This window comes from Choloepus didactylus, chromosome 22 (assembly GCF_015220235.1).
Source record: "Choloepus didactylus isolate mChoDid1 chromosome 22, mChoDid1.pri, whole genome shotgun sequence".
NCBI lineage: Eukaryota > Metazoa > Chordata > Mammalia > Pilosa > Megalonychidae > Choloepus > Choloepus didactylus.
The window spans coordinates 16,184,089-16,198,388 of NC_051328.1; positions in this window are offsets into that span (position 1 = coordinate 16,184,089).

Consider the following 14,300-nt stretch of genomic DNA (forward strand, 5'->3'; position numbering starts at 1 on the left):
AATTTACCTCTGAAGCCATCTTGTCCTGAGCTTTTGTTTTTTGGGGAGATTTTTGATGACTCATTCAATCTCTTTTCTTGTAATTGGTCTGTTAAAATCTTCTATTTCTTCTAGAGTCTGTATTTGGTTATTCATGTGTTTCTATTAATTTGTCCATTTCATCTAGATTGTCTAATTTGTTGGCATACAGTTGTTCACAGTATCCTCTTATGATCCTTTTTTTATTTCTGTGAGGTCATTAGTCATACTCCTCCTCTCATTTCTGATTTTATTTATTTGTGTCTTCTCTCTTTTTGATGTCTTCTGAAACACAAATATTTCTAATTTTGATGAAGTTCAATTTATCATTTTTTTCTTCTATGATTTGTGATTTTGTTGTTATATCTAAGAAGGCTCTGCCTAACTAATCAAGGCCACAAAGATTCATTTCTGTGTTTTCTTCTAAGAGTTTTATAGTTTTTGCTTTTGTATTTTATAGCAATTTTGAGTTAATTTTTATACGTGGTGTGAGAGAAGGACCCATGTTGATTCTTTTCCACATGGATATCCAGTTGTCCCACTACAACTCATTGAATAGACCATTCTTTCCCATTGGGATCTTTATCAAAATCAGAGTTGACCATAAATATGAAGGTATATCTATAGATTCCATCCTATTCCATTGATCTATCTGTCTATCCTTATGCCAGTTCTATGCTGTTCTAGTTTGCTAATACTGCCGAATGCAAAACACCAGAAATGGATTGGCTTTTATAAAGGTGGTTTATTTCGTTACACAGTTACAGTCTTAAGGCCATGAAGCGTCCAAGGAAGGCATCAACAATCGGTACCTTCACTGGAGGATGGCCAATGGTGTACAGAAAACCTCTGTTAGCTGGGAAGGCACGTGGCTGGTGTCTGCTCCAAGTTGTGATTTCAAAATAGCTTTCTCCCAGGACATTCCTCTCTAGGCCACAGCTCCTCTTCAAATGTCACTCTCAGTTGCTCTTGGGGCATTTGTCCTCTCTTAACTTCTCTGGAGCAAGAGTCTACTTTCAACAGTCATCTTCAAACTGTCTCATCTGTAGCTTCTGTGCATTCTTCAAAGTGTCCCTCTTGGCTGTAGCTCCTCTTCAAAATGTCACTCTCAGCTGCACTTCAAAATGTCACTCACAGCTGCACTGAGTTCCTACTGCTTGTCAGCTCATTTATATGGCTCCAGTGATTTAATTTAGACCCACCCTGAATGGTCAGGGTAACACCTCCATGGAAGGTATCCAATTAGAGTCATCACTCACAGTTGGGTGGGGCGTATTTCCATGCAAACAACCTAATCCAAATGTTCCAACTTAATCCCCACTAATATGTCTGCCCCACAAGATTGCATCAAAGAATATGGCTTTTTCTGGGGGACATAATACATTCAAACCAGCACATACACCTTCTTGACTACTGTTGCTTTGTAGTCAAATTTGATTTAAGGAACCCTGAGTCCAGCTTTGTTCTTCTTTTTCAAAAGTATTTTGCTTTTCTCTGTAAATTCTCTTAATGTTAACTGTTATTGATTACCTACTCTATGCACATTTCTGTGAATGGGTGGCTGGGAGATAGGAGAAGAACACATCTTGACCTGCCATGCAATACATTTCTACCCTACTCCCTCCCCACACATAGAGTGTTCCAATTAGGTCATAAGGTATTAGAACACAGGAATGACTAGATCTGATTTATTTCCATGTTTACTACTCTTTTTTATTATATTGACATGTTTCTCTCTGTTCAAAGAAATGAACTCTAACAATCACCGTGGGAGATGACTGAAGGTTTCATGGCAGTAGTCGTAGGTCACTGGCTTTTTAAAAACCACTAAGATTTTGGTGGGATGAAGAAACAGCTTGGGCAAGAATATAGCATTTTTAAAAAGCTCAGAGTTTGTCCAAGAACAATGAAGTAGCTGAAGCTAAGGTGTCCAGCAAGAGATAGGTGAGAGGGATGAAGAAGTATAAATAGTCCTGAAACTGAAGACATTTACTCTTACATCGAGACAGTATTGTATAACAGAAGATCCATTTAATATTTGAATATTGGAGAAAGGAAAGGTAACTGATATTTACTGAGGCACTATTATTATGAACCAGACGCTTTACACACATTTTATTTAACTGTTAACTTAACAAATACCTTGCAAGATAAACATTAACCTTTTCGTACATATGAGGATGCTAACGCTCAGAGGTACAAACTGCACAAGGTCCAGTAGCATTCAGATGACTGAACTAGGGGTTCAGTTCAATTCTTTTTGACCACAAAACCCAAGTTCTTTCAAACAGACTGTGATGCTTGAGGAATTTCAAAATGCCATAGAACTACTGAGGAGAGTTAATGTGTGTTTGGGGCGGGGGGCAGGTTGGGGATATATTATCTAGAGAATGGATTTCTTTAATGGAATATCAGGGGCTAAGGCATGAAACTGTTACTTGATAAATTTTGTTTTAGTACATAAAAGAGAATGAACTACTCAAATAAGGCAAATCCACACATAGCAGATTTTAGTACTTCATTACAAAGTGTCTATAATATTTGTTTTGTTTTCCATATTAAACCGTATCCCCCTGCTTCTCTATACCACATCTCTCTTCAGTAGAATGCAATCATTGAAAATAACTGAGCCTAGAAAAAATAAAATTTTAGAATTAAAATATTTTCTATTCTTTGTGTTCAGAAGAAAAAGTAGTTGGAAATAACAGGAAAATATTCTGAAACTAAAAATACACTTAGCTAATTACTGTAATTTTGATTGCAATGTAAAGGAGAATCTATTTTATTAAAAATTTAAATAGAGCTCATGACATATATTCCACAGTTCTTGTCACTTAGGGGTGCACAGTAATTGTCGAGAAACTAAATGAAAAATGAGTATTGTGTTTTGACATTTTTCTTCCAGGAAGTGGGACATTATTAATTACCCCTGTGGGTATTTTGATGCTTTGTGGAGTAAAGAAGTCTTCAGCAATTTTTATAATTTGGGGGCATACTCTAAATTAACAGTAATCTATTTGTGGATACATCCTTTGTAGTAAGGTAATTTCTCACTTCCTCAGTTATTTAATTGTACTTTGAACAGCTTTGTCAGGCAACTCATTATGTATTCTTCTCACTATATTTTATTTTTATTATACAAAGTCACATTGAAAGGTAATGGATACATGCACCATTGACTTTAATAGGATTTTGCATTGTAAGAATAATATACAGGTACAGTGCACTGCATAGAAATATCTTGCATGGTAAGAATAACAGGATTATTGTGGAATTCCATAGCCATATAATTCAACAGGCAGACATTCCTACAGGTTTATGGTCTTCTTTAGGAGAGGAAGAAAACTTAAGGACAACTGATTTTAACAAGCCCACATATGCAGTATTCATTTTAGAAAGTACTGTCTGGAATACTTTTTAAATGTGAAATTGAATTTATATAATACAAAGAAATCAAGAAAACAATAAAAACTGTGTACTGCATCCAAAGTCATTTCTGACAAGTGGGAAACCCATTTAGCAAAGATTTCTTTGCAACTACAGTTTCTGAATGATTTTGTAATAATGCTTGGAACTCAAAGTATTAGTTAGCAGTCTCAGCCAATTGACTTTCTTGTGAGGCTAAAAAAGCAAAAATTGGCCATGATGGAATTTTCCTGGGAATTAGCATGTATTGGACATCCATCCATGTATTGAACATCCATCAGGATGAACTCATGAGAAGTGGTAAAAGATCAGAGTTAAAAATATGTGCTTCTCAGTCAAATTTGTCTGACTCTAGTCTACCTGGTTGGCCTTGTGCCAATTAAACTCTCTAAACCTCAGTTTCTTCAATCAGGAGACATGGATAATAATAGCGCCTAACTCATAGGCTTGTTAGAAGGAATAAATAAACTGTAATATGAAAAGTGATTAGCATATGTTCTGGTATATTTTAGGCCCTCCATATTCCCTATTATAATTCCCAAAATGTACACCACAGAATACTAGTGCCATAAAATGCTAAATTGTAACAACAAACATAAGCCTGAAAACAAATAACATACAATGGTGGTCAAATTACTTTGTGAGTCTCAAGCAGGGCAAAGTATTTACTCAAGTAGAGAGATGATAAAGGCTCTGAGGTTTCTACTGTAATGGAAAATGTTTACCTTTTGCAACTGATGTGTGTTAAAATAAAGATAAGGTAAGAGGATAAATATTTACATAGCGTGTGGTCAACTTTAGCAGGCCAAATTGCCATTTACATAGCCATAGCATTTATTTTTGTATGTAGACTAACATTTTTTATAGCATGTCCCTCCAAAGCACCAGTTGCCAGCTTTGTCATGAGATAAGGGCCACAAGTTCAAATAATTTGGAGGAAAGACGAGCTAAAAAACACTAATAGACTATTTCATGTTCCATCCCCAATTTATTCCCAATAGATTTGTGACTCTTTCTTGACAGTTATCCTCAAGTTAAAGGATCTAGGATTGAGGAAATAAAATAATGAATTATGGATGAAAACCGAGAGGAATGATTGCTTGTTTTAATTGGAGATGCTCCACCCATGTTCTCTGCTTCTTGTGGTGACATAATGTGGATCATTGTATTGTCTTCTAGACAATGTTCTTTTAAGAGGCAGAAACACGGTTTATTGTCTGTGGAGAATTTTTTCCAGCCATCAATGAACGTTTCTACCTTTAAACTTTAGGTCATTTCCTAGAAGAAACCCTTTACTTGCATTTTTCCCACCTGAATTCTGCCATCCCCACTGCTATTCCTCCGAAACTGACCCCATTATAGTGACTGGAGAGATGCCCTATACCATATTTTATGGAAAGCTTTCAATCTTTGCTTCACTTGAATTTGTCATCAAACCATCATTTCTTTTTGCAAAGATCTGACCAGAGATTTTAGTAGTAAACCATGTTGTTAGAATACACTCTTTTGCTTTATCTTCATCTTACCTTCCTTCCTGTGTTTCCTCAGGGTGTTCTTGAAGGGTTATTCTCTTTTTAAACTGATACACCAAGATTTCAATTACTACCAAAAGGCTATTTTATTTCAAATCTATACCTCTAGTTCTGACATTTCCCAGGCAGGTTAGACGTCTGTAACCACTGCACATCCCAAAGGAAATTTAAACTTAGCATATCCCCAGACAGAATCATTTTCTTTACCCCTTCTCTCCATGTTCCAGTTGCCCAAGTTAAAAATAAAAATGCACGAGTAAATCTGTTTTTCTTTTCATTTTCTCTTCCCCATATATCTGATTAGTGATAAAATCTTGTCATCTCTATCTTATTACTGCCTCCCAATCACCTCTTCCCACTATGCCAATTGGACTTCTTATTCAATTCTATCCTGAGTAGTTTGCTTTATTCCCTTTTCATCAATTGTAAATCTCTCCACTCCATCACAGACACTTCTGTCAAATTTCCCTTTCTAGAGCACACATTGAATCATGCCTCTCTCCATCTTAATATCTGACATTGACTCCCCATTGCCTGCAAGAGAACATCTGAATACATTGCCCAAAACAACATCTTACTTCCTACCTTCCTGTTGAGACTTACCATCTATCAGGTCTCCCAGTTTCCTAGACTCACACTTTGTGCGTCAGTCTTTCTGTGCAGGTTGCGCCTTCTCCTGCCTCTGCTTCTTTGTATATGCTGTTTCTCTGCCTGGAGGCATTATCCACCATGTTTCACACAGTAAACTTTTGTTGCTCCTGTTCTCAATACAAATGCTATCTCCACTGTATGATTCAGGAAATGAATCTCAAGTAGAATTGTGACTACTTTCTTTTATTTCAACCACATATTCTACCTGCATTAATTAAAATATGACTTGCCTTTATCCCATCAGAACACAAATGCATGGAGAACATGGATAATCATTTTATATATTTATTTTATTCTCAGGAGCTATTGTGTCCATAACAGAAACTTTGTTAAAGACACACACACATGCACACACACAAATAGAGAGATAAGAGAAACTATGTCATTTAAAGAGATATTTACATTGGAGAAGTCTTTGAAGAGACTTACCATGACTTCTAACTTGATGTATGAAACACATGCTATTTTCTTTTTTTTCATCTTCATTTTATTGAGATATATTCACATACCACGCAGTCATACAAAACAAACCGTACTTTCGATTGTTCACAGTACCATTACATAGTTGTACATTCATCACCTAAATCAATCCCTGACACCTTCATTAGCACACACACAAAAATAACAAGAATAATAATTAGAGTGAAAAAGAGCAATTGAAGTAAAAAAGAACACTGGGTACCTTTGTCTGTTTGTTTCCTTCCCTTATTTTTCTACTCATCCATCCCTAAACTAGACAAAGTGGAGTGTGGTCCTTATGGCTTTCCCAATCCCATTGTCACCCCTCATAAGCTACATTTTTATACAACTGTCTTCGAGATTCATGGGTTCTGGGTTGTAGTTTGATAGTTTCAGGTATCCACCACCAGCTACCCCAATTCTTTAGAACCTAAAAAGGGTTGTCTAAAGTGTGCATAAGAGTGCCCACCAGAGTGACCTCTCGGCTCCTTTTGGAATCTCTCTGCCACTGAAGCTTATTTCATTTCCTTTCACATCCCCCTTTTGGTCAAGAAGATGTTCTCTGTCCCATGATGCCAGGTCTGCATTCCTCCCCGGGAGTCATATTCCACGTTGCCAGGGAGATTCACTCCCCTGGGTGTCTGATCCCATGTAGGGGGGAGGACAGTGATTTCACCTTTCAAGTTGGCTTAGCTAGAGAGACAGGGCCACATCTGAGCAACAAAGAGGCATTCGGGAGGAGGCTCTTAGGCACAACCATAGGGAGGCCTAGCTTCTCCTTTGCAGCAACCGTCTTCCCAAGGGTAAAACCTGTGGTAGAGGGCTCAACCCATCAAACCACCATTCCCCTATGTCTGTGGTCATGTTAGCAACCATGGAGGTGGGGTAGGCGAATACCCCTGCATTCTCCACAAGCTCCTCAAGGGGGCACTACATCTTTTTTTTTTCTTAGTTTTTCTTTTTTTTTTTTTTTTTTTTTAACTTTCCCTTCTTTTTTAAATCAACTGTATGAAAAAAAAAGTTAAAAAGAAAACAAACATACAATAAAAGAACATTTCAAAGAGACCATAACAAGGGAGTAAGAAAAAGACAACTAACCTAAGATAACTGCTTAACTTCCAACATGTTCCTACTTTACCCCAAGAAAGTTACCTAATATAGCAACATTTCTGTGAACTTGCTCCTACTATATCCATCAGAAATTAACAGACCATAATCATTCCTGGGCATCCCCAGAACGTTAAATAGCTTATCTGTTTTTCTTGGATTATTGTTCCCCCTTCCTTAATTGCTCTCTATTGCTAGCTCCCCTGCATTCTACATTATAAACCATTTGTTTTACATTTTTCAAAGTTCACATTAGTGGTAGCATATAATATTTCTCTTTTTGTGCCTGGCTTATTTCGCTCAGCATTATGTCTTCAAGGTTCATCCATGTTGTCATATATTTCACGAGATCATTCCTTCTTACCGCCGCGTAGTATTCCATCGTGTGTATATACCACATTTTATTTATCCACTCATCTGTTGAAGGACATTTGGGTTGTTTCCATCTCTTGGCAATTGTGAATAATGATGCTATGAACATTGGCGTGCAGATATCTGTTCGTGTCACTGCTTTCCGATCTTCCGGGTATATACCGAGAAGTGCAATCGCTGGATTGAATGGTAACTCTATATCTAGTTTTCTAAGGAACTGCCAGACTGACTTCCAGAGTGGCTGAACCATTATACAGTCCCACCAACAATGAATAAGAGTTCCAATTTCTCCACATCCCCTCCAGCATTTGTAGTTTCCTGTTTGTTTAATGGCAGCCATTCTAACCCGTGTTAGATGGTATCTCATTGTGGTCTTAATTGGCGTCTCTCTAATAGCTAGTGAAGCTGAACATTTTTTCATGTGTTTCTTGGCCATTTGTATTTCCTCTTCAGAGAACTGTCTTTTCATATCTTTTGCCCATTTTATAATTGGGCCGACTGTACTACTGTCATTGAGTTGTAGGATTTTTTTATATATGCAAGATATCAGTCTTTTGTCAGATACATGGTTTCCAAAAATTTTTTCCCATTGAGTTGGCTGCCTCTTTACCTTTTTGAGAAATTCCTTTGAGGTGCAGAAACTTCTAAGCTTGAGGAGTTCCCATTTATCTATTTTCTCTTTTGTTGCTTGTGCTTTGGGTGTAAAGTCTAGGAAGTGGCCGCCTAATACAAGTTCTTGAAGATGTTTTCCTACATTATCTTCTAGGAGTTTTATGGTACTTTCTTTTATATTGAGATCTTTGGTCCATTTTGAGTTAATTTTTGTGTAGGGGGTGAGGTAGGGGTTCTCTTTCATTCTTTTGGATATGGATATCCAACTCTCCCAGCCCCATTTGTTGAAAGGACCATTATGACTCAGTTCAGTGACTTTGGGGGCCTTATCAAAGATCAGTCGGCCATAGATCTGAGGGTCTACCTCTGAATTCTCAATTCGATTCCATTGATCTATATGTCTATCTTTGTGCCAGTACCATGCTGTTTTGGCAACTGTGCCTTTATAATAAGCTTCAAAGTCAGGGAGTGTAAGTCCTCCCACTTCGTTTTTCTTTTTTAGAGTGTCTTTAGCAATTCGAGGCATCTTCCCTTTCCAAATAAATTTGATAACTAGCTTTTCCAAGTCTGCAAAGTAGGTTGTTGGAATTTTGATTGGGATTGCATTGAATCTGTAGATGAGTTTGGGTAGAATTGACATCTTAATGACATTTAGTCTTCCTATCCATGAACATGGAATATTTTTCCATCTTTTAAGGTCCCCTTCTATTTCTTTTAGTAGAGTTATGTAGATTTCTTTTTATAGGTCTTTTACATCTTTGGTTAAGTTTATTCCTAGGTACTTGATTTTTTTAGTTGCTATTGAAAATGGTATCTTTTTCTTGAGTGTCTCTTCAGTTTGTTCATTTCTAGCATATAGAAACATTACTGACTTATGTGCATTAACCTTGTATCCCGCTACTTTGCTAAATTTGTTTATTAGCTCTAGTAGCTATATCGTCGATTTCTCAGGGTTTTCTAGATATAAAATCATATCATCTGCAAACAATGAGAGTTTTACTTCTTCTTTTCCAATTTGGATGACTTTTATTTCTTTGTCTTGCCGGATTGCCCTGGCTAGCACTTCCAGCACAATGTTGAATAACAGTGGTGACAGCGGGCATCCTTGTGTTGTTCCTGATCTTAGAGGGAAGGCTTTCAGTCTCTCACCATTGAGTACTATGCTGGCTGTGGGTTTTTCATATATGCTCTTTATCATGTTGAGGAAGTTTCCTTCAATTCCTACATTTTGAAGTGTTTTTATCAAAAACGGATGTTGGATTTTGTCAAATGCTATTTCAGCATCTATTGAGATGATCAATTGATTTTTCCCTTTTGACTTGTTAATGTGTTGTAATACATTGATTGATTTTCTTATGTTGAACCATCCTTGCATGCCTGGAATAAACCCCACTTGGTCATGGTGTATGATTTTTTTAATGTGTCTTTGGATTCGACTTGCAAGTATTTTGTTGAGGATTTTTGCATCTATATTCATTAGGGAGATTGACCGGTAGTTTTCCTTTTTTGTAGCATCTTTGCCTGGTTTTGGTATTAGATTCATGTTAGCTTCATAGAATGAGTTAGGTAGTATTCCATTTTCTTCAATGTTTTGAAAGAGTTTCAGTAAGATTGGTGTCAGTTCTTTCTGGAAAGTTTGGTAGAATTCCCCTGTGAAGCCATCTGGCCCTGGGCATTTATTTGTGGGAAGATTTTTGATGACTGATTGGATCTCTTTGCTTGTGATGGGTTGATTGAGGTCTTCTATTTCTTCTCTGGTCAGTCTAGGTTGTTCATATGTTTCCAGGAAATTGTCCATTTCCTCTACATTATCCAGTTTGTTGCCATACAGTTGTTCATAGTATCCTCTTATAATTTTTTTAATTTCTTCAGGATCTGCAGTTATGTCACCTTTTTCATTCATTATTTTGTTTATTTGGGTCTTCTCTCTTTTTGATTTTGTCAGTCTAGCTAGGGGCTTGTCAATCTTGTTGATCTTCTCAAAGAACCAACTTTTGGTGATATTTATCCTCTCTATTGTTTTTTTGTTCTCTATGTCATTGATTTATGCTTTAATCCTTGTTATTTCTTTTCTTCTACTTGGTTTAGGATTGGTTTGCTGTTCATTTTCTAGCTTCTTCAGTTGATCCATTAGTTCTTTGATTTTGGCTCTTTCTTCCTTTTTAATATATGCGTTTAGTGCTATAAATTTCCCCCTTAGCACTGCTTTTGCTGCATCCCATAAGTTTTGGTATGTTGTGTTCTCATTTTCATTCGTCTCTATATATTTAGCAATTTCTCTTGCTATTTCTTCTTTAACCCACTGATTGTTTAGGAGTGTGTTGTTTAACCTCCAGGTATTTGTGAATTTTCTAAGTCTCTGATGGTTATTGACTTCTAATTATATTCCATTGTGGTCAGAGAATGTGCTTTGAATAATTTCAATCTGTTTAAATTTATTGAGGCTTGTTTTATGTCCCAGCATATGATCTATTCTGGAGAAAGTTCCATGAGCACTAGAAAAGTATGTGTATCCTGGTGATTTGGGATGTAATGTCCTGTATATGTCTGTTAAATCTAATTCATTTATCAGATTGTTTAGGTTTTCAGTTTCCTTATTGGTCTTCTGTCTGGTTGATCTATCTATAGGAGAGAGTGATGTGTTGAAGTCTCCCACAATTATTGTGGAAACATCAATTGCTTCCTTTAGTTTTGCCAGTGTTTCTCTCATGTATTTTGTGGCACCTCGATTGGGTGCATAGACATTTACGATTGTTATTTCTTCTTGCTGAGTTGCCCCTTTTATTAGTATGTAGTAGCCTTCTTTGTCTCTCAAAACATCCCTGCATTTGAAGTCTATTTTATCTGAGATTAATATTGCTACACCTGCTTTCTTTTGGCTGTAGCTTGCATGAAATATTTTTTTCCATCCTTTCACTTTCAGTTTCTTTGTGTCCCTGTGTCTAAGATGAGTCTCTTGTATGCAACATATTGATGGTTCATTTTTTTTGATCCATTCTGCGAATCTATATCTTTTAATTCGGGAGTTTAATCCATTTACATTCAACGTTATAACCGTGAAGGCATTTCTTGAATCAGCCATCTTTTCCTTTGGTTTATGTTTGTCATATTTTTCCCCTCTGTCTATTAATATCTTTTATTGTACCCATACCGAATCTCTTTAGTACTGAACCTTTCTCCAAGTCTCTCTGTCCTTTCTTTGTTTCTCTGTTTGTAGGGCTTCCTTTAGTGTCTCCAGTAGGGCAGGTCTCTTGTTAGCATATTCTCTCAGCATTTGTTTGTCTGTGAAAAATTTAAGCTCTCCCTCAAATTTGAAGGAGAGCTTTGCTGGATAAAGTATTCTTGGCTGGAAATTTTTCTCACTCAGAATTTTAAATATATCGTGCCACTGCCTTCTCGCCTCCATGGTGGCTGCTGAGTAGTCACTAATTAGTCTTATGCTGTTTCCTTTGTATGTGGTGAATTGCTTTTCTCTTGCTGCTTTCAGAACTTGCTCCTTCTCTTCTGTGTTTGACAGTGTGATCAGTATATGTCTCGGAGTGGGTTTATTTGGATTTATTCTATTTGGGGTTCGCTGAGCATTTATGATTTGTGTATTTATGTTGTTTAGAAGATTTGGGAAGTTTTCCCCAACAATTTCTTTGAATACTCTTCCTAGACCTTTACCCTTTTCTTCCCCTTCTGGGACACCAATGAGTCTTATATTTGGACGTTTCATATTATCTATCATATCCCTGAGGTCCATTTCGATTTTTTCAATTTTTCTCCCCATTCTTTCTTTTATGCTTTCATTTTCCATTGTGTCATCTTCAAGGTCACTGATTCGTTGTTCAACTTCCTCTAGTCTTGTACTATGAGTGTCCAGAATCTTTTTAATTTGGTCAACAGTTTCCTTAATTTTCATAAGATCATCCATTTTTTTTATTTAGTCTTGCAATGTCTTCTTTATGCTCTTCTAGGGTCTTCTTGATTTCCTTTGTCTCCCATACTGTGGTCTCATTGTTCATCTTTAGTTCTTTGAGTAGCTGCTCTAGGTGCTGTGTCTCTTCTGTTCTTTTGATTTGGGTGCTTGGGCTTGGGTTATCCATATCGTCTGGTTTTCTCATATGCTTTATAATTTTCTGTTGTTTTTGGCCTCGTGGCATTTGCTGAACTTGATAGGGTTCTTTTAGGATTTGTAGACCAACTGAAGTCCTTATCTCTAATTTATCAGATCTACAGCTTCGTGGAGTACACTTTCTCTAACTAACCAGCAGGTGGCATCCACGAGCTACCTGTTCTCCACAAGCCAGTTCTCCCCTGCTTAGCCTTTGTGGTGAGTGGGGGAGTGAGTCTTGTGGGGTCCAATTGGTGTACCAAGCTTGCGTGTGTAGTTGGTGTTGCCTGCCCTGTATATGAGGCGTGTTTCTGGGCAGTCAGGGGGGGGGGTGGCTCTAACAATCAAATCTCCCTGGTGATCCTAGAGTTTTAAAGCTGCTGCAATAGTCTAATCCTTCAGTTCAGTCCTGCCAAGGTTTGTCTCTGCCCCTGACCCACAAGTCCTTGGTATTGGCGTATGGCTCCTGAGACTTGCAAGTGGGCCCCTCTTCCAGGCCGTGCACCCCCTGGTCCTCTGTTGAGGGATGACTGTGCTATGTCACAGGTGAGTGCCGTCCCCCCAGGGCAGTTCTGGGCTGCTGGGCTGTGTAGGGAGGCTCCCAGTCTGCTGAAATGATGGCTGAATGGGGCTTTGTTAATTCACACTGCTTTACCTTCCCAATTCTGGGACAATCAGCTGAGGTTGCAGGGAAGGCTAATGTCCATGCCCAGTTTTGTGGTGTGTGCCTGTTATTTGAAGCACTTCTGTCACACTGGGTTGTCTGGGGCAGTTCTGGGCTATGGGGCTGGCGATGGGCAGGAGTGTTTCCTGTCCACCAGGATGATGGCTGTGAGCAGACACCCCCCTTTTCTTGGGAAGTTGTGGTGTTTAGTGAATTTTGTCAGCCACTGGATTATTGCGTTTTGTCTCAGAGCTCTCCTAGTTCTGCTCTTGACTTGACCTGCCCAAACTGCAGGTCTTTGAAGCTTTCTGTATTGGGCTTCTTAGAGTAATTGTTTTAGAAAAAGAAAAAAGGATTAAAAAAAAAAAAAAAAAAAAAAGGGCCCTCCTCAGAGATCTAATGGGTTATTGAAATGCTAAGAGACAAAGCAACCAGGGCCATTAAGGAAAGGTCCACAGGGCAGAGAGATCAGCTTTTCTTCGGGATTTGCATATGCGCCTCAGGGCCCAAGCTCAGGCCTGAGCTCTGCCCTTCCCCCTTCCACGCTCACCAGAACTCCAGAAATCCTCCGCTTTTATTTTGGAGTTTTTCGTGTTGTTTTTTTTCTATGCCTGTCTCCTCTCTGCTGGGCTGGCTGCTCTCAGAGTCTCTGGTTTCTGGTCTCAGTCTATCTATGGTTGGAGTTTGAATCAGTAGAATGAGTTTCCGATAAGAGCAGCCACTGCAGTTCTCCCTTCTCCTTCCCGGAGCTGACAGCCCCTCCTCCCACGGGACTGAGCCTGGCAGGGAGGGGCGCGGGTCCCCTGGCCACAAAAACTTACAGATTTCGCTGCTCTCAGCAGTTCCACGTTTTCATGAGTGTTGTATGAAGTATGCCCAAAGTCAGATTGCTCTGTGGTGTCCAGTCCACGCAGTTCCTGGCTTTCTACCTCCTTTCCTGGAGGAGTAACTAAAACATACAGCTCACCAGTCTGCCATCTTGCCCCGCCTCCACACATGCTATTTTATATTGAGTAGCACCTTTTATTTAAAGACTATCCTACCTTGGAAGAGATGAGTTTCAAGTCTGTGGAGGTGGCAATCAAGTTGATACTTGTTGAAGATGCTATAGGAAGGTTTACAGTGTTTCCCAAGATGATAAATATTCACCAGTTCTTTAAAAGATGACCTTTGATGGATGAACTTACACGGATGGACTTCTGAACAAGGGGAAAGTCATGCATTTCTTTTTGTAGTTACTTAATCTTTTTGTCAAGTAATACTAGATCTTTCATTTCCTCTAGTAATACAAAATTTCTTTTTCATATCAATTTATTTTAGTAAATAAGCAAACCAATAAATAAAATATGAATTAATGATACTA